We start from the raw sequence: 27688 nt of genomic DNA, 5'->3' as shown, positions 1-27688 counted from the left end.
CATATTTTCAGGTTGGAATGATATAAAACATAGATAAGTTTTATTTCTTCCATCAATTCAATGCCAGAGAGAACACTTTGTGCCAGACAGGGTTATCTGAACCAAAAACATATTTCCAAAGTCAAAATATTGAGTCCTCAGTTCTATACCCTCTTCATGTTAAAACACCCTTTTTTTTAATGAATACCACAAAATTCCTTAATCTGACCACTGCTCCAACATGCAGTAGCCAAAACCACATTGCTATGACAATCCTTTATGATTCTTTCTCTCTCCATCTTGATTTCTGATTTCCCTTTTAAAAATATATTTTTATTAATTTTGAGAGAGAGAGAGAAGGGGAAGGGATAGAGAGATAGAAACATCGATGAGAGAGAAACATCATCAGTTGGCTGTGTCTTGCATGCCCCCTTCTGGGGATTGAGCTCGCAGCCCAGGCATGTGCCCTGACTGGGAATCAAATCGAGATCTCTTGGTTCCTGGATTGATGCCCAGCCACTGAGCAGAACCAGCCAGGCTTGATTTCTTATTTCTATTGATCCTCAAGCCACCTTTCACTCCTTCCTGACAGTCACTGCTATGGTGATCTGTGCCCTACCTAGCCAGTTTCTCCTTGATATTTCCTATCAGTCCAGTCCATACCCCTGTTCATGGAGCAGCATCATGGAGCAGTTCTATTTCTCAGCCTGTCAGAAAAAAGAGGGGGAGGGCTTGTGGGACAGTGTGTATAAAGTCTACAGTCATGTACAGTCATGTCCTAGACCTTACATTCACTCCCCACTCGCTCACTAACTCACCCAGAGCAACTTCCAATCCTGCAAACCCCATTCATGGTAAGTGCCCTATACAGATGTGCCATATTTTATCTTTTATACCGTGTTTTTACTATATATTTTCTATCTTTAGACATATAAATATTTATCATTGTATTACAACTGCCTACAATTTTCAGTACAGTAACATGCTGTGCAGGTACAGGTTTGTAGCCGAGGAGCAATAGGCGGTACCATGTGGCCCAGATGTGTAGCAGGCTAGACCATCTAGGTTTGTGGGCGTCATGATGGTCACATGACAAAACTGCCTAATGCCGTATTTCTCAGAATGTACCCCAGTCATTAGGAGACACGTGACAGTACAGACCAGGGGTCCTCAAACTTTTTAAACAGGGGGCCAGTTCACTGTCCCTCAGACCGTTGGAGGGCCGGACTATAGTTTTAAAAAAACTATAAACAAATTCCTATGCACACAGTGGCGGCAAAAACACCTGGCGGGCCGGATGAATTTTTTCGGTGGGCCGCATGTGGCCCCCCGGGCCATAGTTTGAGGACACCTGGTACAGACGATGAGGCCTGCCTACAAACACGTGGGACTGTGAGTGGGCAGGAATCTGAATTTTCATGGGAATTAGGTATCTCAACAACCTAAGGAGTAAATATCTTTGTGATTTGTGATAAGAAGTTTGGAGATTTTTGTTTGTTTTCTTTCCTTTTTAACATAAGTCCCCCTCTCCATTCATATCATTCTCCTCTTGAATTAACCAATGTTAACAACCTAGAATGTTTCCTTCTCTATTTTTATGCTCTTAAAATGATACATAAGCACAAAAGCTCATAAACATATATAAACATACACGGAAGGAGTGTGTCATCATTAGTTTAAAAATGAGACTATAGTACATGAATTCTATATTTTCCTTTCTCCTCCAACAATACCTTATGGGAATCTAATTAAACCACTTACCTCAGATTCATTCTTTCATATATTCATACACAGTATTTTATGATGTAAAAGGACCATATTTTATTCAACTTTTCTCCTTTGAGGAGCACTCATTTTTATTTCCAGTTTTTGACCACTAAAACAAAGCTGTCGTAACATCTCTGTATCTGAATTTACATGCACGAGTGCCTTTATTTCTGTGGGATAGATTCCTAGAGAAAAAAAGACTAATTAATTGAAGGATATGTACATTTTTTTATTTTAACAGATGTGGCCAGATTCCTGTTCAAAAAGACTACAACAATTCACAATTCTGGCGAAAATATGAAAATCCATGTCCCTACCAGCGATGAATATCACTCGTTAATTTTTGGCAGCCTGAAGGGATACAATGTTAAAGTATTGCTTTACTTTGTGTCGTCCTGACAGCCTATGAGTTTGTACATTTCTTCGTGCATGCCAGCATTTGCATTTGCCACCCTGTGAATTGCCTATTTATGTCCTTTGCTCATTTTTAAAAATTAGGTCATTTGTCTTTTTCTTGACAATCTGTAAGAGCTCTTCAATATAACACATCGACTTTGTCGTTTGAATTGCAAATTTCCAGATACATTTTTTGTCCTTTATAATTTTAATGGAATCTTTTGCCATAGAAAAGATTTTTTTACATATCCAAATATCTTTAATTTCTCACACAGCTTCCAGAGTTCCAGTCTCTGTAGGATGGCCTCCTCATTTGTAGATTGTACATGCAGTATCTTAGATTTTCTTGCAAGCACTTTTATTATTTTGTTTTGAACATTTGAATATTTAATCCATCTGGTGTTTATTTTTATAAAATGTCTAAGATAGGAGACTAATTTTATTTTCTTCCAGATGGATAGCCAGTTGTGTCAACATCATTCATTTATTGAACACTCCATCCTTTCCCCAATGAATTAAAGTTCAATCTTTGTCATGTATTATAGTCTCACATTGACTAAAATCCATTTCTTTGAGTCTATACTGTCCCACTGAGCTATTTATTTCTATATCAATACCATTTTGATTTGATTACAGGGGCTCTATAGAATATTTTTTTTAATATATTTTATTGGTTTTTTACAGAGAGGAAGAGAGAGAGATAGAGAGTTAGAAACATCGATGAGAGAGAAACATCGATCAGCTGCCTCCTGCACATCCCCCACTGAGGAAGTGCCCACAACCCAGGTACATGCCCTTGACCGGAATCGAACCCGGGACCTTTCAGTCCGCAGGCCGACGCTCTATCCACTGAGCCAAACTGGTTTCGGCATCTATAGAATATTTTGATATCGGTGGGACGCCACTTGGCAATGTTATCAAACTCTTCTGAGTTGTATTCAGGTATTTATTCTTTCATAACATCATTTACCAAGGACTTCTGTCCTGAACTTCAAAGTATAAACATAACCCTAACTTCAACTGCCTTCTTGACATATTGGCTTGGATATCTAATAGGCATCTCAATTTAACAGTCTCCCCCACCACCAAAAAAACCACAACACTCTGAATTTGTTTTCCTAAATTTATCTTCCTGCTATCTTTTCCATTTCAGCACCACCTAATTGATTGCCTCTTTGCTCCACCTCCCACGTGTAATCTTAGCAATTATGGATTAGGCTGCAAGTCACATCTTGAATTTGTTTTAGAACCACTGCATGCAGCCACCTGCTTTTGCAATGAGCAGCTTGGGGATGTCACACACTTTTAATCTTTATGAATGAGGCTCTCTGAAGTGTCCTCTGTTCTGTTACACGTGGTCCCTCAGGTATATTCATTTCTATTTTTGTTGCCATCACTCCTGACCAAGCCAACAACATCTCTCATCTGGACTAAAACAATAGCTTTTACTCTTGATCCTCAAAAATCCACTCACCACAGACAGTCAGAATGAGCTTTAAAAATCCCAAAACAGATCTCATCATTCTCTAGATCAATGGTTCTCAACCTTGGCTGCACATTAGAATCACCTGAGAATCTTTTTGAAATCCTGATTTCTGGGCCTCATCCTCTGGAAATTGTTTCTTTGTTATGGGGTGGGGCCACAACATTAGTAACAAAGAAACAGAATTTCCGGAGGATGAGGCCCAGGAATCAGGATTTTAAAAAGATTCCCAGGTGATTCTAATGTGCAGCCAAGGTTGAGAGCCACCGCTCTAGATCAAGCATGTGGCCCACAACAAATATTTTTGCAGCCCAGCCAACATAATGGTATGTAAGAAATATTTTAATAACAATTTCGTAACTTAATTTTACAATATCCTGTTATACATAATCTATAATAATAAAAGTGTAATATGCTAATTAGACTGGACAGCCAAACGACCCTCCAGAGGTCATGTTGGATGTCCTTCTGGACAAAGCCAGGGTGGTGGGGGCCATGGTAGAGGCGGTTAAGGGCGATCAGGCAGGCAGGCAGGCAGAGTGGTTAGGGGTGATCAGGCAGGAAGGCAGGTGAGCGGTTAGGAGCCAGCGGTCCCGGATTGCTAGAGGGATGTCCAACTGCCTTGGATATCTCCTGAGGGGTCCTGGATTGCGCGAGGGTGTAGGCTGGGCTGAGGGACCCTCCCCCATGCATGAATTTCATGCACTGGGCCTCTAGTTAATAATGAACTACAACGTTTGCTAATGACTGATTACTATAATCGTGTTGCATTCATTTCCCTTACGTGCCTTAGGTGCAGGCGCACCATTTCTCTCCACTAATACTAGCAGCGAATACTTTAGCAGCCTATTGCCTCATCATTAGTCTTGGACTGATTTGTTTGGTGTGTGCAACAGGAAATATTTTGCTTTTGGAGAACAAGAAAAATAAGTTTATTTGCTTTACGCTTATTAATTTGTGCAGTTATTCAGGGTCTGGTAAGTTAATGTTCAAGAAAAAATATTAATTTTTATTAAAATATTCTATTATTTTATGTTAACAATTACTCATTTATTCAGCCCTTTGTACTCAGCATGTCTCTATCGAAATAAACCTATGTTTTTATGAAAATTGAAACTTTTGTTTTTTTTGTGACCCACATAAACTTAGACCTTGTTTATCTAGCCCAGCCGTGGGCAAACTACAGCCCGCGGGCCGGATCCGGCCCGTTTGAAATGAATAAAACTAAAAGAAATAAAAGACCGTACCCTTTTATGTAATGATGTTTACTTTGAATTTATATTAGTTCACACAAACACTCCATCCATGCTTTTGTTCCAGCCCTCCGGTCCAGTTTTAGAACCCATTGTGGCCCTCAAGTCAAAAAGTTTGCCCACCCCTGTTCTAGATCATGAGGCTCTACATTATAGGCCATTTCCTATTTCTCTAACTTCATATCCTAACATTCTCCCTCTCCTTCAAATATACTCCAGTCACACATATATGTGACCCCATATGTAATTTTATTTAAGGGTGGTTCAGAAATGGAAAAATGTTAACAAGTGGCTGCTGCTGTTCATACTTACACACCGGGTCTTAGGCAAATGAGACTGATGTCATCTTGAGCTCTTCATTTATTTTTCACCTTGATTTATTTGGAGAGGAGGCATTACTTTAAAGAAAAAGACATGTTATGTAAATTTTCTAAAACTAAATGCACTTAAACTAAAAAACAAAAACACAAACTTGTACCTTTTTTTCTACATAACTCAAGCCTTTCACTATCAGCTCTGCCGCCTGAATCATGCTCTCTCTGGATCTTGAAATGTATGATTTCCATTTGTCATGAAGGTCTCAACTTAAATGTGACTTACTAAATGCAGGCTTCCCTCGCCACTGGGCCTAGAGTAGCCACTCCTACTTGTCTCATCCACTCGACATCACCACACTCTTGTAGCCCTCGTCATTATTTCATTTGTCGTTTCCATCCTTCTTTATTTATCATCCTCTCCCACCAGGAAAAGAAGGGAAGCGCCAGGAGAGGGAGGATTCTGACCATCTTATTCACCACTGTATCCCTAGGGCCTATATGGGGTAAGCCACATCATCTTAAAATTGTATCACCCAACTCTGTTCAGATCCCATTCTTAACAATAAGGTTAAGTCTTGGAAAAGGCAGCAATATGATATTTGTGATTTGGAATTTATTGGCTCTTAGGACAGAGAAGTTCAGGGATAGTCTTAGTTTTAAGCTCTGCTGGCTCCATTCATGATTATCTTACAGTGCTCTAGTATTTCCATATCCACTTCATTACCTTCTGTTAGAAAGACTAATGGTGAATGGCCATCAGCTTCTTTCTACTGTGTCACAAAAATAAGCTGCAGGAGGACAAGAAAGTAGACAATACAAATGAGCAAAAAGGTCTTTTTAGAGCTGGCATGGGGGTTGTGCTTTGGTTTAACTTTCTGCCCAACTTTCTTTCTTGATGGTGCCTTTGGTTACTATGTAAGGATCTATGATTAGGTAGGTGTTCTTTTGTGTTTTTTTTTCTTTAAATGCATGTGTTAGTAAACTTTTTGGGTGTAGGTGCGGCACATTTACAAAAATTTTCTAAATATGTGGAAGAATCTTTATCTGTTAAACTTCTCTTGAACCAGTATCTGTACCTGTAACAAGATTATTTAGTTTAATCTGAAGAAATGAATGTTAATAAAACTGCTCAGTCCAGCTAGCACATGCACCATAGGATTTAGAGAGCAAAGGAATCCTGGTGAATGACATAATCAAACGAAAAGACTTCTCTTCAGCCTGAGTGGATTCTGTTTCTGCTCGGATGTCTTCGTTTTCTGTGGGGCCTTACTCATTGTGTGTGCTGTGCACGACCTGACCTTGGACCTTGAGGTTGGTAAGTGCCTTGAAAGGAACTGGTGCCAGTGCAAACCTGTTGGACAGGTTTATTGACTCCACCCTGCATAGGAGCAATGGAAACAGCCAGGCACAGGCTCCTCTCCAGTGGCGTGCAACCACGTCTAGGGTTGTCTCTCATTTCAGATCCTGAATTTGGCTTCAAGGCTGCCCTGAGATAGGCTGTCAGTCAATCCATGTCTTCTTTCATTTTTTTCGCATATTTATTGAGTTAAGTCTCTCTCTCTCTGATTCTGTCTTTTAGGGTATAATTCAGTTGTAATGAAATGTATTGTGACATATACAGTCCATTCGTTAATTACAAATTACATTTCCAATTTATTTGTTTCTATAAAAGCAACTAAATTTGAAATTGTATTTTTCTTATTTATTTGATTGGCTTAATTAATTTATGTTTTCAAACTTAAAAAAAATTTTGATTAAAGCTGACACTCAGTATTATGTTAGTCTCAGGTGTACAGTTTAGTGGTTAGACGTTTATATAACTTACAAAGTGATCCTCCCCCATAAGACTCTCTTCTCTCTCTCTTTTTAAATCCTCACCAGAGGATATTTTTTTCAACTTATTTTTAGAGAGTGGAAGGGAGGGAGGAAGGAGGAAGAAGGGGGGAGGGGGAGAGAGAGAGAGAAAGGAAGGAGGGAGGGAGGGAGAGAGAGAGAGAGAGAGATCAGAGAGACACATTGATTCGTTGCCTCCTGCACACACCCTGACTGCAGGTAGGTGCCCTTGACTGGGACTCAAAGTGAGACCCTTCGGTGCACAGGCCGATGCTCTAACCAATGAACACACTAGCCAGAGCTCTGTCTCTGTCTCTTTTTTGATGGAACTTCTAGTGCTGTCAGGGAGACAGATCTCTCAGTACACGTACAGCACACCCTCAAAGTGCTGGATGTGTCACCCAGGATCTGGGCTTACTGAGGTGGGGAACTTCCAGGGATAGGGAATGTTTTCTCTCCTACAAAAGTGTTCTAGATAAGTATGCTAGTGGGTAATCCCCTTCCTTGGATATGGCTATTTCTCAGGATATTTCTAAAGGGAATTTTTAAAAAATCAATTCCTTGCTCGATGTGCTATATAACTCTAGTATGACTAAACTTTCCCTACTTTTTATTTGGAAAAAAATTCAAAAATACAGAAAATTTGAAAGCATGATACAATGAACATCTGTAAACTCTTCACCTAGGTTTACCAACTGTTAATATTCCCACCCACCCAACAAGCCACCCAGCCAGGGAAGTTTCAATTTATTTGATGGTTCTTCATTCAATTGATTCTAATTTAAAAATATAGTCAAGAATATTACAGGTAATATAGACCAGTAGTATTCTACATGTCTAATACTACATGTCTACTAATATTACATGTCTACTAATACTACAGGTCTACTCATATTATTTCATTATGTAGTAGTAGACATGTAGTGGGAATATGATTTAAAATTTAAATTGATACATTAAAACTAATCAAAACCAAGAAAACATTCCATTTCTTTTCTGATCGATAGGACGATCCAGCAATTTAAGGCCTTACTATTCAAAGTGTGGTTGGCCGACCTTAGAAATTCAAAAATCCAGATCCCTCCTCAGATGTATTGAATCAAAATCTGCATTTTAAACAACATTCCCAGGTGACTCATATGCATGTTAAGTTTGAGAAGTAACATTCAAAATACTAACTGGAGGACGGGTGTCTGACATACTGGGTTTTCCAAGTCAAAGGGTTATTTGTGGCAGACATTCTTGGGCCATATTATCTATTTCCTCTTTTTCCTAACAGGGAAATTGTTTACCTAGCTGAAAACCTACATTTTCAATCTCTCTTGAAGTTAGAAGTTGCCATGTGACATAGTTCTGGCCAATAAGATGGAAATAAAAGTCACCAGGGGAGGAGTTAAGGAAAGAGCATGGATTCACCTGGCACACACAATCAGCCCTCCCCTTCTTTCTTCCTGGCCCATGAATACTAGTATGAAGGCAGAGGTGGAGATACTGCTTGTGACCCTGAGGCATTACAGCACACACTAAGGATGGCTGTGTGGCAAGAGCTCCAAAGAGCCCTGGACTGCCTACCTGTATACTTCTTTTATGCAAGTAAAATAAAGCTTCTGGTTCAAATCACTGAGTTTCCTGTTACTCATTATCAAACTCAATCCTTAACTGATATACTGTTCAAAGGATTTCTTGACAGAGGATTTGGGGGAACCACTGGCATAGAGGTATAAATATGAAGGGAGGCAGCCCTAGCTGGTTTGGCTCAGTAGATAGAGTGTTGGCCTGTGGACTGAAGGGTTCCAGGTTTGATTCCAGTCAAGGGTACATACTTGGGTTTCGGGCTCTATACCCAGTAGGAATTCTGTCTCATTATTGATGTTTCTATCTCTCCCTCTCCCTTCTTCTCTGAAATCAATAAAAATATATTTTAAAAAAATATGAAGGTAGGCAGATACTTTCTTGGGTGCTGTTTTGTTTTTGGCTTTATGATTTTGTCCATTAAGAGTGACTGAAGTGGGAAATGTATTCCTTTCTCACTTGTGAACACTAACAGCCCGACCTCCTCCAGAGGGCCATCATAAGGGAAGCAGATTCCTGCTGTAAAAGCGTATTCATTGAAATTCTTGGATCCACAGTCAATAATTGGTGAAGACTATTTTCTAATAACAAAAAAGAGTGACCAAAGCCTCACCCTATATTGCAAATGTTTTTCCTTTTCATATAACAGTAATCCCAGTCCCCTTTGGTGGCTCACTATCTCTGTTAATTTCTCTAGACTTTACCAAAGAAGAGGAAATCTGTGTGTGCATGAGTGTTCATGTATATATTACGATACATATTTTTCCAGGTGATTGTGCACATTGTTCTAAAAACTATTTGAGACTGTTCTTACATGTCAGCTTTCATCACCATTTAGGACTGAGATTTGCACCGAAGAATTTTTAATCTCCAGTACTTGGCTTCTCTGCCAGTTATAATTCATTCCTGCTTGGATTTAAAGAGTTCTCATTCATCTTTGAAACCCCTCCTCTACCCCATGATATATTGGAAAGCACTTTGCACTCAGTAGAAGAGTTAAATTTTGTTTAATGAATCTATTTTTAACCATTTACTAAGCACTGTATTTGCAAGGACTGCGCCTGGTCACAGAGGTTAACAAGCTTTTTTGTAAAGGGCCAGATAATAAATATTTTAGGCTTTATGAGTCAAAAGGCAAAACTGAGTATATTATGTAGGCACTTATATATAACTATTTAAAAGGTAACCATTTAGAAATGTAAAAACTACCCTTACTTCACACTATATATAAAAAATGAACTCAAAATGAATCAAAGACTTAAATGTCAGAGCTAAAACTATAAAACTCCTAGAAGAAAACATAGGTGTACTTCTTTATGACCTTGGATTATGCCATGATTTCTTAGATATAACACCAAAAGCAAGAGCAACCAAAGACAAAAATAAATTGGATTTCACCAAAATTGAAAACTTTTATGTGTCAAAGGAAATTATGAAGAAAGCACAAAAGGTAACCTACAGAATGGGAGAAAATATTTGTGAATCATATATCTGATAAGGGCTTAATATAGAATATATGAAGAACTACTGTGAGCCAACAACAAAAAGACAAATAACCCAATTAGAATTTTTAAATGAGCAAAGGAATCGACATTTCTCTAAAGACCAGATATGAATGGCCAATATGCACATGAAAAGATGCTTAACATCATTAGTCACTAGAGAAATGCAAATCAAAGCTACAATGATACCACTTCACATCTGCTAAGATAAGTATAATTTTTTTTAAAGAAAAATGAGTGTTGGTGGGGATGTGGAGAAGTTGGAACCCTGGTGCACTGCTGGTGGGAATGTAAAATAGTTCAACAGCTATGTAAAACAAGTTGGCAGATCCTCAGAAAGTTAAACACTGAATTTCCTTACCACCCAGCAGTTCCACTCCGACCTGAGTCCTCACTGGTACAGGGACTCTTCCCAGAGCACTTTCATGTTCAGTATATCCTTTAATCCTCAGCACCTGAGGTTGGTGGCAGAGTGAGGGCTGGAACCAGATCTCCTGCCTCCATATGTAGGCCCCCTTTTGTCATGTTGCACAGCCTCATGGAGGAAGATGTTTGGTGTAACCATAGGCTTTGCTGTAGGAACAAATGTGTCAGGTCTTGACTGAAGTCAAGGACACTCTCAGTGCTGGAAGGAGTTTCTTCGTGATGCAGCCAAATGCTGAGGACTGGATCCAGAGAAAACAAATGAACAAGGAAAGACTGTTATGCATTAATGTGATCAAACTGCAGGATTTATTTGCTTAATGGTTGCTGAAAAAGAATATGGCAGTTAACCATTCCCTTTTTCTCAAATCCTGTGTCAATCCTTTATTTATTTATTTATTTATTTAATATATTTTATTGATTTCAGAGAGGAAGGGAGAGGGAGGGAGAGATAGAAACATCAATGATGAGAGAGAATCATTGATTGGCTGCCTTCTGCATACCCACTTCAGTCCACAGGACGATGCTCTATTCACTGAGCCAAACCAGCTTGGGTTCCTGTGTCAACCTTTTAAAATTCAACCAATGAGATAATTTTAACAGAGAATCATTTTGATTTTCACTTGCTACTATTCATGTAAAAATAAGTGAAGAACAAGCCATAACACCGGTTACAAGCATACTACTACTAACACATGATTTCATTAGTATGAAAGGTCCAGAATAGGCAAAACGAGAGGGACAGAAAGTAGATCAGCCCTTGCCATGAGGAGTGACAACAGGCATTTGGAGGTTTCTTTTGGAGGTTAAAATTTTTCTAAAATGAGATTATGGTGATGCTTGCACAACTCCATAAATATACAAAAAAACCACTGAATTGTGTACTTTAAATGGTGAATGTAAAGCCTTGTAAATTTCAATAAAGCTGTTAAAAAAAAGAACAACTCAGAAACCATTCCTGTTCTGTTTCATAACTCTACCTTCTAATGTTAATAGGAAATCCAAGTAACTTTAATATCGGCAATGTACCAGTCATTACATTATTCAATTATTCCAACAGTACTGTTAGGCAAGCATTACTATTGTCCCGTTGTACAGATGGAGAAACTGAGGCTCCAAGAGATTATATCATTTGCTCAGTGTTACATTACTGCGTAGGAGGTTGTACCCTTGGACTTAAACCCAGATCTATCTGATCCCAAAGCTTTGGGCTTACATTTTTGGTTTATTCTTTATTTGTTTTGTCTTTGTTGTTATGGTATGTATGGTAAAGACTGTTTTCTGAAACAGGTAGACACTTCCTGGTTTCTGAAGTGTCTTGAAGCAGGACACTTGTCTTGATGAAGCAGTTATTCACCATGTCTACTATAACTACTTTATCAAAAGCTGTCTTTGTGGGTGGCAGAATGGCTGGGTCGTTTCACTAGAGACTCGGGAGATAAAATGATACAGCTTCCCCTGCACCTGCCAGTTTTTAAAACACTCAATTCAGTTGTCTGGGGTTTTTATCTGAAAACCAGACTGCAGACTCTTGGGTCTGCCTGAGCTCATAGCTCTAGGCACTTAGTTTAGATTAAGTTGTGCTGTCAATGTCTCTTTGAGCTGGCTGCTGTGGCCAGCCTCTGCCTACATTAAAACCCTCAAGGTTTCCCTGTGTTTCAAAGATTAGCTGCTGTGGAAACCACTGGAGAGGCTCCGCTGTAGTGAACATTTAAATGTGCTGGTTATCTGCTTCTTTCTGCAAAATACAGTCTTGGATTTACAGACCAGGGGTACCGTTTGGCAGAATGTACAATCCGTCTTAAATCTCCCCATATTTGGCAATGACGTTCTCTCGCTCTCCTTCAGCAGATTTCCAATTGCACTTCCTAGATGGATTTCAGCCTGTCCTTTGTCCCTGTTATATAAACTTGAGAATGATTATTTGGACTATGTTTCAAACCAGTCTTCCTTGAACTTCAACCACCAAACACTGCTAAAATGCACAGAAACTCCAACTGTAATCTTTGCCAGAGTTTAGAAACGCCACTTGACACTTTCAATGCCAGTGTTTCCATTCTTCTGTCTGCAGATGGTTCAGACGCTGAGAAACTCCTTTCTTCCTGCATAGGCCTTGGGCCTTTTCCATCGTCTCATTGCTGACCAGTAACCCTGCTTCCCTGTCATTAGAGAGGGGGAGGGAAAGAGAAAGAGAGATGAGCTAGGAAAAAAGGGGGAACTCGGGAGATTGTTAAAAAAATAAAGAGTTCACATTAGTGACCAAAACTAGAAAGAGACTCAACCAGTGTCCACCAACGGGGAAACTTTTCAAGTGTAAGCCACTCAGTAGCTATGAATAAAGCATGCTCATCCTAGCACTATTTGCTAAGCCAAAGATTTGAGGAATAGTGTGTGTGTGTGGGGGGGGGGGGAATGGGGGGGTGGAGCTAAGAATAGTGAGTGGCCAGATTATTATGACCACCTGACATTTGTAGGCAAATTAGCTATAATTTCGCACTGAAGTTGCTAGAGGGTCAGACCATTATAAATAGGGAAGCAGGTTGTTTATCTGGGCAGTAGAAGTGATTTTTTTCTGAAGATATGGGTAAACAATGCGATTTAACAGCCTTTGAACATGGGAGATATATATATTCACTGAGTGGCCAGATTATTATGACCACCCCATCAGTACTTCGTTGGGCCGCCTTTTGCCTTCAATACTGCAGTGATTCTTCTTGGCATTGACTCCACGAGATGTTGAAAGGTGATGCGAGGAATCTGGCACCATGCCTGATGAATAGCACTGTCCAGTTCTGTGAGATTTGATGGTTGTGGAACCAGTTGCTTAATGGCTCTTTTAACTTCATCCCACAAATGCTCAATTGGATTGAGATCTGGTGATTGTGGGGGCCACCTAAGCAAGGTAAAGTCTCCCTCATGTTCTTGAAACCACTCCTGCACAATACGAGCACCGTGGCATGGCACCTTGTCTTGTTGGAAGAAGCCATCTCCATTGGGATACGCCATCAACATGATAGGATGAACTTGCTCAGCAATAATAATTAGGTATGTTGTGCTATTCAGACATTGTTCCACACGAATTAAAGGGCCCAAATCATGCCAGGAAAACATGCCCCAACCATAACACTGCCCCCACCAGCTTGAAAGGTTGTACTCATGCATGTGGGGTGCATGCTTTCATGCTGTTTCTGCCAAGTTCTCACTCTGCCATCTGCATGATGCAACTGGAAACGTGATTCATCGAGCCACATGACTTTTTTCCAATGCTTGACTGTCCAATCCTTGTGTTCCTTCGTGAATTAGAGATGTTTTATCTTGGTAACTGCAGACAGCAAAGGTGTTCAAACAGGCCTTCGGCTTCCCTATCCCATGCAGTGCACGACTAATTTGCCTACAAACATCAGGTGGTCATAATAATCTGGCCACTCATAATAATATATATCCCACGTTCAAAGGCTGTTAAATCGCGTTGTTTACCCATATCTTCAGAAAAAAAAATCACTTCTATCATGGTAAACAACCTGCTTCCCTATTTATAATGGTCTGGCCCTCTGGCAACTTCAGCGCGAAATTATAGCTAATTTGCCTACAAACGTCAGGTGGTCATAATAATCTGGCCACTCAGTGTATATATTTGCTGTCCTTGAATAGTTGTCTCTCCCCTCCTCATTGACAATCACTGTCTATTTTGTGTAGTGAATCTTTTTAGAGAGACAATCCATGCTTCTACTTTTTATTTCTTATTCCCTAACATTTCTGGGCAAGCATGACTATAGACAGATAGGCACCATGCTGTTTACCCCCTGGGATTACATGTTTCGATGAGTTAAAGGAAGGCTGTTTTTGATGTATACAAATAAGTATAAGAATACAGCAGACCCGGGGTGCTTCAGGGGTGAAAATCATTTGCAAGTCGACAGTGGAGAGATTCTGCGAACACTGTTTCAAACAGACTTCCCACATGATTGCCTTTCCACATATGCTCTCCTAGCACTGAGCAAACATTTTAAGTTCCCAGTTGTTCACCGAGTTGACAATAAATTCAAGCAGGGATGTACTGATACCCCTGTAGGATTTTGATGAAAGTGACTTTTGGTTCTCTGCTGTTCTTAAGAAGCCAAACAAATTTGATAACCAGAGTACTGTCAAATAAACGTGATCAGGGGAACTAATGGAATTCAAGAAAGATGGAGCACTTTTATTTTAGAGATGAGGAAACTGAAGCCAAATGGGAGGTAACGGGACTTGCCTCAGGTCACAGAGATCAAGCGAGGAGGGCAGTCCACGGAGGAGGCCTCATATTCATTGGACTGTGGAGGTAACTTGGTCTTTCATGCCGTCCGAAGCAGTTTAACACTCAAATCAATTGCACATGCATCCATGCAGGGCCTTGGATAATGAAGAGAGGACCGTGTGTTAAATGTTCACAGTCAGAGGGGAGAACTGAGGAAGAAGGCCTGGCAGTACCCCCAGAGTGGCAGAGAGGGCACAGGGAGCAGGCCAGGTAGCTGCCAACAAGGTCTGCTGGACCCCAGCCCACATATCTGCCATCCTTTTGTCCCTCAAAAGACAGGATTATAGAAAATACAGCCATACCTCAGAGATACTGCGGGTTCTGCTCCAGACCGCCCCAGGAAAGCAAGAATCACAACAAAGCATGTCATAATCTTTTTGGTGGTGGAGGGTCTTGCCTTAAGTTTGTAAAGAAAACACAACATCTGTGAAGCATGATAAAGCAAAGCACAATAAAACGATGTGTGCCTGTATAAAAAGGCCAACGAAGCCGTTAGGTCAGGGGCTCAGAACCTTGGCTGCACTTTGTAATCACCTGGGAGCTTTGAAAAATGGGATGCCCAAGCCGCACCCCAAACCAATTCCAGCAGTGTGTTTTCAAGGTGTGTGGGCTCAATGTGTATGCAAAATTGAGAACAGCTGCTCTAGGTAAGTCTACTATAGTCCCACATAGAGGAATGCTGGGTGTAGTTTATCCCTGCATTCTGCTGTTCTTTCTAAAGCTCCTGAGTGCTGCTATCAACAATGAGGCAGTCTCCCCTCACACAGATGATGTTCTTTGTTAGTCGCAATATAGTGACATATTGGACATGTGCTGAGCTTGGTCACCCAAATACTGACAACCTTTATTTTTTTCCAGTTAACTACTGCTAAGAAATCACCCCAAAACTTAGTGGTCTCACAGGGAAAGGGGTGGGAGAGTGGGGAGAGATTAATCCAAGAACATATAACCCTTGGACACAGACAATAGTGCCGAGAAGGCCTGGGGTGGGGCGGGAAGCGGGTGCAGGGGGGCAAAGGGAGGGAAATGGGGAACATCGGTAACATTCTTAACAAGAGAATAAAATTTTAAAAAAGAAAGCAAATTCTGAAGATCTGGGGCAAAGAAAACTAATGAAGGCAATACAGTCTTTTAATGAAAAAAACAAAACAAAACAAAACAAAAAACCCCAAAACCCCAAGTGGTTTAAAACACCAATGACTTACTTCTCGAGATTCTGTGAGGTGGTTGGGCGATTCTTCTGCTGACTTTGCTTGGGTTCGATGACATAGCTGCTTTCAGCTGGAGGGGTGGCTGGGTGGACAGACACGAGAAAGCCTCACACACACCTGCAGTTGGTGTTGGCTTTGGCTGGGGCCTCCAATTCCTTGCGTTGTGTTCCGGGTCAGCATTCCAAGAGAATAAAGACCCAGCTACAAGGTCTCTTAGGGGCAAGCCTTGGAAATTACTTCACTTTGCTGCATTTTACCGGTCAAAGCAAGTAGGATGTATCTTGCAGGCCTCCACAGCAGAAGATGTAATTGATCGAGGGTCTCAGCTACCAGGCTTTGAAATCAATTGCCGAATTAGCGCAGAGGCCACAGGCTGGATATTAAGTCAGAGCTATTGGTGAGAGACAGGGGATTCCCTTTTCAGCTAACTCTGGCTCAGGGATTCCGCAGTGGCTTTGCCGGACATTTCTTGGACAGTTCTACCCAACTGTCTCTCCTCTTCCCTTCACTCCGTAGCAGACTTGCCTTAGGTTTGATGCTCTCTGGACTTTCTCTCCAGAATTTCCTTCACACAGGTGCTTCCTCTAATAAAATTCTTGCGCGTTTAGTCTTGCTTGCCTTCTGTGTCTCAGAAAACCTGAATTAACCCCAAAACTTCAAGACCAGCCCAGGTTCAAAAGGAGGGAAACAGACTCCACTTGCTGATGGAGAAGCAGCATACCCACTCGCACTGCAAAGGAGCACGAGAGGAATTGTTCCCACCATCTTTGCACACATCTACCATGGTTCCCCCTGGGGAACGCCTCTGCCTTCACTCGCAGCACAGCTGATTCCCAGTTCTAACAAGAGCAGGCGATATCAACGGGATATTAAAGGAGGGGCCTTTGGGAGGTAATTAGATTCACCTGAGGTCTTGTGGGTGGCGTCTCTGTGATGCAACTAGTGTCCTTTTAAGAAGAGAAGGAGACTCCACCACGTGAAGACGCAGTGAGAAGCTAGCTGTCTTTAAACTAGCAAGCTGGCCCTCACTACACACCAACGCTACAGGCATCTTGACCTTGGAGTTTCCACCCTTCAGAACGGTGAGAAGTATTTATTTGTTGTTTAAGCAACCTGGTCTATGATAGTTTTTGCTCTTTCAACCTGAGCTGATTGGGACTAATTATCTGACTAATAATCTGTATACGGATTACATGTTGAGATAATATGTTGGATCTATGGGCTTAGAAAAAAATACATAATTATAAATTAATTTTACCTTTTTGGTTTTACTTTGCTAACTAGAAAATCTAAAGGCTCAAATTTGTGTCTTGCTTGATATTACTGTTGGATAACACTGCCGTTAAATATCACATTTCCAAAAAATTAATATTTTAATTAAAATATTTATTTTTAAAGAATTGCAGATTCACATGCCATTTTAAGAAATAAAACAAAAACGATCCTTTGTACTTTGTACCCTTTACTCAGTTTAGCCAATGAAAATTTTTTGTATGTTTAAAATATAATCTCACAGCCAGGATATTGATATTGTCAAGAAACAGAACATTTTCATCATCACAGTGGGCCTTCATGTTGCACTTCTAGCATCACACCCAATACCCTGCATTTACCACTTTCTTGGTAACCCTGGCAACCACAACACGGTTCTTTATTTCCATAAATTTGTCATTTCAAGTACGTTTCCCCAGGGATTCATCCAGTTCATTGCATGTATAAACAGTCTGTTCCTTTTTATTGTTGAGTAGTATTTCATGTACACCGTTTGTTTAACCATTCATCCATGAGAAAAGACATCTAGGTTGTTTCTAGCTTGGGGCTATTACAAATAAAATGGTTGTAAACATTCATGTACAGGTTTTTGTGTGAACCTAAATTTTCATTTCTCTGGGATAAATATGCAGGAGTGCAATTTCTGGGAAATATGGTAATTGTATGTTTAACTTCTAAGAAACTGTCGAACTGTCTTCCAAGTGACTGTACCATTTTACATTTCCCATCAGCAATGTATGAATGACCCAGTTCTTCCACATTTTCCTTAGCATTTTTTATTTTAGCCATTCTGATAGGTGTTGAGTGGTATTTCATTCTGGTTTTAATTTGCATTTCCCTAATACCTAATGATGTTGACTATTTTCATGTGTTTATTTTCCATCTATATCTTCTTTGGTGAAATAGCTTTTATGACTTTTGTCTGTGTTCTAATTGTGGTTTTTTTTTTTACTATGGAGTTATAAATTATTATAGATATGTGGTTTGCCCTTATTAGGGTCTTTTTGTAAGCAAAAGTTATTAATTTTGATGGAGTCCAAATTTATCAGTTTTATTTTAATGGGTTATGCTTTTGGTGTCAATACTAAGAAATTCTTGCCTAACCCTACACCCTGAAGATTTCTTTTTAAAAATTTTTCTTATAGTTTTACAGTTACATTTGAGTCTGTGATTCATTTTGAGTTAATATTTGTATGATGTATGGAATTAAAGCTAGGGGTTTGTTTGTTTATTTTTGCCTGTGGAGATCCAATTGCTACAGCACCATTTGTTGAAGGGGCTATATTTTCTCTATTGATTTGCTTTTGCAGCTTTATCAAGTATCAGTAGGGTATATTTATGCGAGTCTATTTCTGGGTTCTCTATTCTGATCCATTGATCTATGTGTCTACCCTTCATCTATACCACAGTATCTTAATTATTATAGCTATGTAATATCTTGAAATCTTTAGACTGATTCTTCCCACCTTATTTTTTTCAAGACTGTTTAAGTTATTCCATTTTGTGGTCATACTATCATTCCATATAGAATAATCCTATCTATATCTACACAAAAATCTTGCTGAGATTTTGGTAGGAAGTCTGTTAAATCTGTATATTAATTTGGGGAGAATTGACATCTTTACTATGTTGAGTCTTCCAAACCATGAACACACTATGTATGTTTCTACATTTGTATCATCTTTGATTACTTTTATCAGCATTTTGTAGTTTTCAGCATATGAATTCAGTACATATTTTGTTACATGTACACCTGATTATTTTTAGACAATTATAAGTGCTATTATATTTAAAATTTTTGGGTCCATTGCTAACATATAGAAATACAATTGATTTTTGAATGTTTATTTTGTACCCCGCACTTTTGATTAACTCAGTTATTAGACCTTGAATATTTTTGTGGATTTCTTGGGATTTTCAAAAAACAATCATATCTGCCAATAGGAGCAGTTTTATTTCTTAGTTTCCAATGCGTTTCTTTATTTCCTTCTAGCATTGCAGTGGCTAGAATTTCCAGGGCTCTGCTGAAAAAGAGTGGTGAGACTAAACATATTTAACTTATTCCCCATCTGAGAAGAAAAGTATAATGCCAGCTGTAGGTGCTTTTAGTTACCTTTTCTCAAATTGAGGAAGTTCTCTATTCCTGTTTTTTGGAAAGCTTTTGTTATGAATAAATGTTGAGTTTTGTCAAGTGTTTTTATGCATTCATTGATGTAATCATGTAATTTTTCTCTTTTTAACCTGCAAATATGGTGGGTTAGATTGACTGTTTGATGTTCAAATATTAATCTAGTTTTGAAGCCCCGGGGTAAACCTCACTGGGTCATGGCACATGGTGCTTTTTATATATTGCTGAATTCTGCTAGGATTTTGTTAAGGAATTTTGCATCCAAATTGTTATGGGTTGAATGTGCCATATGCCCCCACACCCCCTTCAAACTCCCATGTTGAAGCCGCAGCCCCTGATGTGATGGCATTTGGAGATGGTAGTTAGAGTTAGAGTAGGTCCTGAGGGTGAAGCCTTTATAACCCTATCAGTGGCCTTAAAGGAAAAGGAAGAGAGATCTCTCTCTCCGACCACTCCCTCTCCTCTGTGTATCATGGCATTGGTGCCAGCTTGGGGGGCAGAGAAAAGTGATACATGGCACAGGATGCATTCCCTGCACTCACAAGAAGGCTTGATTTAATGTGAGGACTGAAGGGATTGTAAATCCTCCCTCAAGTTCTCTAAAATTGGTTCTTGGAAGGAATTTTAACCACAAGTTCATTTAATCTCCTTAAATTTTGTACTCACAAGAAGAAAGGCGTATAACTTTGAAGATATCATCTACATGGAACAAACACGGGGAAGAATTTGCTTGGGACAGGAAGGGAACAGATCTACATTTTGTTTCCAGATTCTCCATTAGTCTTTGTGCTCTCAGCCCTAAGAATCCTCAATGCCACGGGGTTGAGTTCCATTAGAAAAAAAAGAGAAGTTAGGGTGAAGAGCGACCCCTTGCCAGCACCCAAATTATTCCGGCTTCCTTCTCTGACCAATGCCTGGCCTCCATCTGCCCCCTGCATTCGGCCCAGGTTGGGAAGTTGGTATTTGAGTTGCATATGTGGAACACATGTTCAGTGCAAATTTTACAATAATAAAAGTCCAACTTTATACTCAGTAGGAGACTAGGAGTAATTTGAAAAGAGTTGGTTGGTGAGCCTAGGATTTCCTTCTAAGTTAGATTTTTGGCTGTGTCAGGAAATCGTTTGGGAAGAAAGTTTTAATAGCGTAGATTCAAAATAACTGACTTCAAGAGGCAAAACAGAAGCAATGTGCTCAAGAACAGAAAGTATTAATTCTGCTGTCCGCTTGAGTTTTATTTTTTGCACTGACTGACACCAGGAAGGAAAGAATTAGAAGAGCAGCTTACAGGTTAACCAAGAGCGAGGCCTGTGTCACAGGGAGGTAGCAAGCCAACAAGGAGAAATCAAGTGTACACTTAGTCCAGCTGCCGTTTCATCATCGCTCAACTGTACTAATGCTTAAAGAATGTGCTTCACATACTTTACTTTCCACATCATTTTATTTTCCCCCAAACACATCTATCTCTTGGAGAATTCATGGCTTCCAGCTCTTACTTTTGGAAAGTCTTGAACTATTAGGCAACCACAACTCCATCTGCAAAAGATTCAGGCTAAGGAGCAATTCCTGCTCTCAAAGTTCGGACACTATGCCAAGTGACCTTGAGGATGGAGTGATCAACTCTTGGCCCAACCACCCAGTTGCATGCTGGACTATGAGAAAGGAGAGGGGGGTTGTCAGTGTAGCATTTTGGAGAAGTCTCAAGGCCATCTCTGCATGTGAACTTTCAGTTTGAAAGAATGTCAGACTGAAAGAATAACAAGGTTGGGGCCCAGTAGCAGGCCAGGAGTGCTGAGAAGTGTCAATGCCCCTGAACTTGGAGGTTTCCTTAAAGAACAATTCCTATAACTAGATTTTCAGCCAGAAGTTATCTGGAAAGGTCTAAGGCAGCGGTTCTCAACCTGTGGGTCGCGACTCACAGAGGTCGTTTAAGACCATCGGAAAACACATATACAATTATTGTTTTGTAATTAATCACTATGAGTTAATTATGTTCAATTTGTAACAATGAAATTGGGGGTCACCACCACATGAGGAACTGTACTAAAGGGTCGCGGCATTAGGAAGGTTGAGAACCACTGGTCTAAGGAGTATTTGCCATGTGACATAACTGAGTGATTAGCGCCATCTCTGTACTGAGAGAGGTCTCACCAAGTTGGTATTTTCAAGCTGTAGACAACCATGCTAATTGGAAAAGGGTTTTTTAAATCCTGTATTAGCTTCCTGTTGCTGCTGTAACAAATTAGCACAGATTCAGTGGCTTAAAACAATGCAAATTTAATATCTTACAGTTCTAGAGGTCAGAAGACTGACGAGGTCTCACTAAAATTAAGCTGTGGACAGGGTTGTATTCCTTTTTGGAGCCTCTAGGGAAAATCTGTTTTCTGTCTTTTTCCAGCTCCGAGGGCTGCCTGCTTCCCTTGGCTCATGGTCTCCTCCCAACTTCAAACCAGCAATGGTCAGTTGATTCTCACATCACTCCAACACTGACAATTCTTCTGCCTCTAGTTCCACTTTTGAGGACACCTGTGGTTACCTTCGGCCCACTCAGATAATCAAGAATAATCTCTCCACCCCAAGATCATCTCATTAACAGCCTTCATTTAATCAATAACCTAATTCCCCATTGCATGTAATATAACCTATTCACAGGTTCTGAAGATTAGGTGGTAGACATATTTGGGAGGGAGTCATAGTACTCATCATGACCCCACTACCCTTACTTATTCTTGTCACCAAAGGTGAGTAGTTTATAGTTTTGTTTTCACTCTGGTAGTTCAAGTTCCTAAACCAACTCTTTATCACCGTCTGGAGCTTTTGTTTTACTTGCAGCTTTGGAAGGAATTTCTTCCTATGGGATATCTGGTGTTTTTCCCCCTGAGACTTACCTGGGCACAATGTATCACACAAGCCCTATTTCACTTCAGAAGAGAAGGTAGCACTCGTGAGAGAAAAGGGAATAAGAAAATAAGAACTGAATGACTGTTTATGAAGGTCTTCCATTGATCAAAATGTATGCTTTTTTTTTTTTTTTTTTATTTAACACACATTTATTGAGTGCCTGCCATGTGCCTGGAAATGTGATTGATATTGAAGGTGCATTGATGAGCAAAACTGGCCCAGTGGTGAGCTGTCTTTTATCTACTAATATGTCATGAACCTATGATTCAGAAGTGAGGCTTGTAGATACTAATTAGGAACCATTGGCACATAGGTGGTAATTGAATTCCTCTCTTTAGAGAGTCAAAAAGGGGCTTAGGAGTAAGCCCCAGGGTCCTCCAACATTTAATGACTTGGTGAACCTGAAAAAAAATAGTCTAAGGAAACAAAATCAGGGAGGGCTTCCTAGCAGACAAGAAGGGATCAATGGGAAAAAATGGGTACATCTGTATAACTTTGAACAATGAAGATAAATTTTTTAAAAAGTTAATTGTAGTCCATGATAACACCTCTGAAATGTGAGATAAATTAAGGCCTGAGGAAGATCTTCTGTGTGTGGTGACACAGTGATCACGGCTGAGCTCTGTGAGAACTCTTTCATAGCACTGGGACAGGAGGTGAGCAGTGAGGAAAAGCGAGGAGTAAAAGGCCCAAAATGTCACATGGCTTCTCAGGTTCCCCTCTGCCCCTTTCTGGAACTTATAAATGCTGCCAAAGGAACAATGGCCCCAAACACTGGACTCGTTCGCCAGGGCTTTTGTCTTCCTCTGTATCCTGGTCCAGTAATTACTGTCTTGTCAGCTTGTCCATGCCTTTAGGATGCTGTTTTAAATATTTTATCCAGCTTCCCTAGATGACCTTGTTGGGCTGATTGGTCTGAACAATCTAGTCTGCTATTCTAGAAATAAATGCCTCGAGTCAAATTGAGGTTGAATTTACAGTGGAACTAATCTGTTCTGTTTGGTCATTCTCTGCAGCTTCCTTCAGCTTTATGAGGGCAGGCTTGCAGAAATAAGTTCGTTGGCTTCATGTGTACAACTAAATTTGCTTGGGAAGGAGTGTTTCCAGGTTTGTTATTTAGTGCAGGAATATGAAACCTAACCTGAATAACAAGGAAAGTGAAGAAAAGAGAGGGCTGGTGACTTGAGAGAAAGTAAAGTGGTAAAAATCCCGAAGAAAGCGCTTAGAATTCAGGAAAGTCGAGTGGGGATAAAAACCCCAACAATTAGGAAAGGTAGTTGTAGTCAGATGTTTGAGTTAGTGCTTTGTAGGCTGAGAAGTTACAGCTTCAAAGAGTGACTATGGGAATGGGTGGCTAAGGTGGAGTAGAGGAATTGATCATTGGAGATGAAAATGTAGATCCAAAGTCCAGGCTGCCAAATGGGTTATTCATATAGATGCTGAAGCCACCCAGGGTAATGTCAGGGGAGGTGAACAGGTGGTGGGAACTAGGAGAGAACCAGGCATGTTCATTGTCTAGACAAGCCGTGGGCAAACTATGGCCCGCGGGCCGGATCCGGCCCGTTTGAAATGAATAAAACTAAAAAAAAAAAAAGACCGTACCCTTTTATGTAATGATGTTTACTTTGAATTTATATTAGTTCACACAAACACTCCATCCATGCTTTTGTTCCGGCCCTCCGGTCCAGTTTAAGAACCCATTGTGGCCCTCGAGTCAAAAAGTTTGCCCACCCCTGGTCTAGACCACCAGGAGGTCAAGGTTTGATTCCCGCCAGGGCACATTCCCAGGTTGCGGTCTCAATCCCCAGTAGAGGGTGTGCAGGAGGCAGCTAGTCAATGATTCTGTCTCGTCATTGATATTTCTATCTCTCCCTCTCCCTTCCTCTCTGAAATATATATATATATATATATATATATATATATATATATATATATATATAGAGAGAGAGAGAGAGAGAGAGAGAGATTGTATAAGTGATGGAGAAAATGGTAAAAAATTATAACACATTTCAGTAGTTAGTTAGAATGGAAGAAGTCAATCTTAGAGATTTTCCCGAATCACTTATATTTTGAACCATTAAAAAGTCTCTTCATGCCTAATTCCACAAAACAATTTACTTTTTTTTTTTTTAATATATTTTTTATTGATTAAGATATTACATATGTGTCCTTGTCCCCACGTTACCCTCTACCCCCCACCCCCCCCCACCCCCGCTCATGCCCTCACCCCCCCGTTGTCCATGTCCATTGGTTAGGCCTATATGCAAGCATATAGGCCCTTTGGTTGATCTTTCCCCCTTACCCCCACCCTCCCCTACCTTCCCTCCAAGTCCCGACAGTCCAATCAATGCCTCTCCGTCTCTGGATCAGTCCTTGTTCATCAGCTTATGTTGTTCATTATATTCCACAAATGAGTGAGATCCTGTGGTATTTATCCGCTCTCAAGTTCCATCCATGCTGTGGCAAATGGTAAGAGTTCCTTTTTCTTCTTCCTCTTCTTAAAGAATACCTTTCAGCATTTCATATAATGCTGGTTTGGTGGTGATGAACTCCTTTAGCCTTTTCTTATCCGTGAAGCTCTTTATCTGACCTTCTATTCTGAATGATAGCTTTGCTGGATAAAGTAATCTTGGTTGCAGGTTCTTGCTATTCATCACTTTGAATATTTCTTGCCACTCTCTTCTGGCCTGCATGGTTTCTGTTGAGAAATCAGCTGACAGTCGTATGGGTACTCCCTTGTAGGTAACTGACTGTCTTTCTCTTGCTGCTTTTAAGATTCTCTCTTTATCTTTTGCTCTTGGCATTTTAATTATGATGTGTCTTGGTGTGGTCCTCCTTGGATTCCTTTTGTTTGGGGTTCTCTGCGCTTCCTGGACTTGTAAGTCCATTTCTTTCACCAGGTAGGGGAAGTTTTCTGTCATTATTTCTTCAAAAAGGTTTTCAATATCTTGCCCTCTCTCTCCTTCTGGTACCCCTATAATTCTGATGTTGGTACGCTTGAAGTTGTCCCAGAGGTTCCTTACACTATCTTCATATTTTTGGAATCTCTTTTCTTTTTTCTTTTTCGGTTGGGTATTTTTTGTTTCTTTGTATTTCAAATCTTTGACTTGATTCTTGGGATCCTCTTTTCTGCTGCTGGATCTCTGTAAATTATTCTTTATTTCAGTCAGTGTATGCTTAATTTCTAGTTGGTCCTTTTTCATGTCCTCCATGGTCTCCCTATACTTATTGAGGGATTCATTAAATTTATTGGCGGTTTCCATAAAATTCTTGAAAAACCTTATAACCGTGGCCTTAAACTCTATATCCAATCGTTTGCTTTCCTCCATTTCTGCCATTTGTGACCTGTTTCTTTGTCTCCGCATTTTGGCAGCTTCCCTGTGTTGATAGAGTGGCCCTGTGCGCCAGGTGTCCTGTAGGGCCCAGTAGCTCAGCCTCCCCAGTTACCTGGGGTGGACACTCTTGGTGCACTCTTGGTGCCTTGGTTGTTGTAGAATCACTGGGAGGAATTGACCTCCAGGCCAATTGGCTGTGAGAATCAGCTGTTTCTAAAGTGGGAGAACTTCTGTGCTGAAGACACCCTTCTGGGGCAAGACTTGCTTCAGTGGGGCTTTGGTGCTCACTGAGTCTGCTCCCTGAGTGCGTCCCTTATGGATCTGAGGAGTTGCAGTCTGGATGAACCCCCTCTGACCACTGGGTACAGTGGCTCCTGGATCTAAGGAGGTGCTAATTCAGCCTCTGCCTGAGGCCACACAGCAGGAGCCACGAATAGGCTCAGCTGTGAAGCAATGCAAGCTGCTGCGGGGCCTTGGGCCTTCTCTTGGAAGTTCCAGGTCTGCCTGGTTCGGCTGCAGTTAGGTACATTCACATGCAAAAGCCTCTGCGGCAGCCTGGGTGGGGCGGGGTCTCAGGGAGTCAGAGGGCGGAGAAAGCGGCCATGGCCGATTCTCCGCCCGGAGTCGCGCGTCTCAGTGTTCCGGTAACGGCTGCAAGCACCTCTGAGGGAAAGCCGCCCTCAAGTTCGCTCGCTGCCGGACAGACCAGCTTCTCCCCGTATGAGACCTGGGTTCCCAGAGACTTCCCGGAACCGGAGTTCAGAGCCGTCGGGAGTTTGTGATTCAAAAAGTCAGCCGCGTCCTCAGGCGCCACCCCCTTTCCTCGCGCGCGCCGCCGTACCTCTGCACTTCACCTCCGCAGCGCCTCTGGCTCTCAGCGTGCTTTTCTTTCCTTCTAGTTGTAGAATTTACACTCAGCCAGCCTTTCTGTTGTTCTGGATGATGTTTGCTCGGTCCTTTGCGGTAATTTTCAATTGTTGTGTGAGGCAATAATTTCCCGGTGTTTACCTATGCCGCCATCTTAGTTCAACAATTTACTTTTTATCCTCAGTTTCCCCTCCTTAGTTTACCTGAAATTTCTTACAAGTTCCAGACACATTGGCACATATTCTTTTATATGGATATATTCTGAATAATTTTTCCCTTAAACATATTAAGCCATCATTGGATTTTGTTGTTGTTTTCTTCTTTCTATAAATATCTTCCCACTGTTTATAGAATTATGTCCAGCAAAAGTGGGTAAACAAAATCTGGTCTCATGAAATAATTTGGAATTCCTTCTAACTGCATTTGATTTTGAATATAATTTTATCTTTGAACCATCTCAAAATTTATAAGGCATATAATCCCTACGCAAAAACTCATTCCTTTACAATCTAGTCCAGGGGTGGGCAAACTTTTTGACTCGAGGGCCACAATGGGTTCTTAAACTGGACCGGAGGGCCGGAACAAAAGCATGGATGGAGTGTTTGTGTGAGCTAATATAAATTCAAAGTAAACATCATTACATAAAAGGGTACGGTCTTTTTTTTTTTAGTTTTATTCATTTCAAACGGGCCAGATCCAGCCCATGGGCCGTAGTTTGCCCACGGCTGATCTAGTCCAAGGACTTAATCAAGTAATTAGATAATCAAATACAATTTAAGTACATTCTGACATATTTTAGAACAAAGATGTGACATACTAATAATTGTTTGTTTGTTTGTTTTTTTCGTAGCAATATATTTTTTTTAATTTCTTTATTGTTTAAGGTATTACATATGTGTCCTTATCACCCCATTGCCCCATACCTCCCCACTCATACCCTAAGCCCCCTGTTGTCTGTGTCTGTTGGTTAGGCTTATATGCATGCATGTAAGTCCTTTGGTTGATCTCTCCCCCTTACTCCCAATCTCCCCTACCTTGTCGCTGAGGTTTGAACATCTGATCGATGCTTCTCTGTCACTGGATCTGTTTTTGTTCATCAGTTTATGTTGTTCATTATATTCCATAAATGAGTGAGATCATGTGATCTTTATATTTCTG

Source organism: Myotis myotis, unplaced genomic scaffold (genome assembly GCF_014108235.1).
Source record: "Myotis myotis isolate mMyoMyo1 unplaced genomic scaffold, mMyoMyo1.p scaffold_m19_p_12, whole genome shotgun sequence".
Lineage (NCBI taxonomy): Eukaryota > Metazoa > Chordata > Mammalia > Chiroptera > Vespertilionidae > Myotis > Myotis myotis.
Note: the sequence above shows the minus strand (reverse complement) of the source record.